General features: G+C 34.4%; 1 protein-coding gene across 2 annotated transcripts in view; it reads right to left on the bottom strand.

Moving 5' to 3' along the window:
- NKAIN (Sodium/potassium-transporting ATPase subunit beta-1-interacting protein) overlaps positions 1–980 on the bottom strand; it is a 60,958-nt gene that overhangs the window by 47,851 nt on the left and 12,127 nt on the right. The gene's annotated exons all lie outside the window — the stretch shown is intronic.

The raw sequence follows: 980 nt of genomic DNA, 5'->3' as shown, positions 1-980 counted from the left end.
TGCTGTGTTGTAAAACCTGAATCCAACGATGCCCCCCCACAAAAAAAAATGCAGAAAGACACGGTAGTTATGTTGATGACACTTATCTGTAAAAATACAGATAAACTTCAATACAATGATTAATCAAGAAAATATATATTTTTTTACATAAGCTTATAAACAGAAAGCTTAAAGTTCTGATCCTCTGATTGTGTATATAATATAAAATACACTTTAAGAATATGTTAGGTTCCTTAACCATTCTTGGTACACAACAAGAATGTCTGGGAGTTAGTTGTAAAATCATACTGTCCTTCAAATACTTAAATTTACATAATGAGGCTATAGGCCTAAAAAAAATATATTAGAAATTAATAATAATTTAATTTAGAGGCCTAGTAGTAAATTTTATCTTTTAACACACATAAATATGATCCAAACAAAGCCTGTACCTTTGATTATGTTCTATTTCTGTACCAAATTTCATACATTTAGCCTGAGAGTCACAGCTAGTCAGTCTCATTTACCACATTAGGCATTTTCAGTCAGAGCCCTTCTTGAATGTTCTTGTTAATCATATATGGGAATTTTTTCTACAATCTGGACTTCAAAATCACATTTCTGTGAGTCATCCATTGAAACAAGTCAGAATAAATAAACACATGCATAAACCACGCAAAAAGAAAACATTGTCTTTGAATTGAAACTGTCAAATAGGTTCAAGTTCGGTTGCCTGAACACCGTTTTCTGCGTCATTGTGGGACAGATTGTACAGGTAACAACAGACGGCGATTCATGGAAAATATAACGTTAACGTCATGGCGTGATCTTACCAGTGAGAGAACAGCTTTACTGTTTAACAATCTAACTAAAGGATAATTACATCATCAATGCTTCCATACTACTCACACACCGTAATCGACGCACCTACTCCTACAACTCTGCCCGCTCGCGTCGATCCACCCAACGTTTGTTATACAATGCCATCTGTCCGCAGTTAT

This window comes from Zootermopsis nevadensis, unplaced genomic scaffold (assembly GCF_977971745.1).
Source record: "Zootermopsis nevadensis isolate Lab colony 2312 unplaced genomic scaffold, Znev_1.0 Znev_ptg000003l, whole genome shotgun sequence".
Classification (NCBI taxonomy): domain Eukaryota; kingdom Metazoa; phylum Arthropoda; class Insecta; order Blattodea; family Termopsidae; genus Zootermopsis; species Zootermopsis nevadensis.
The sequence above is the reverse complement of the archived record's forward strand: the minus strand, read 5'-3'. Positions and strand labels throughout refer to the sequence as shown.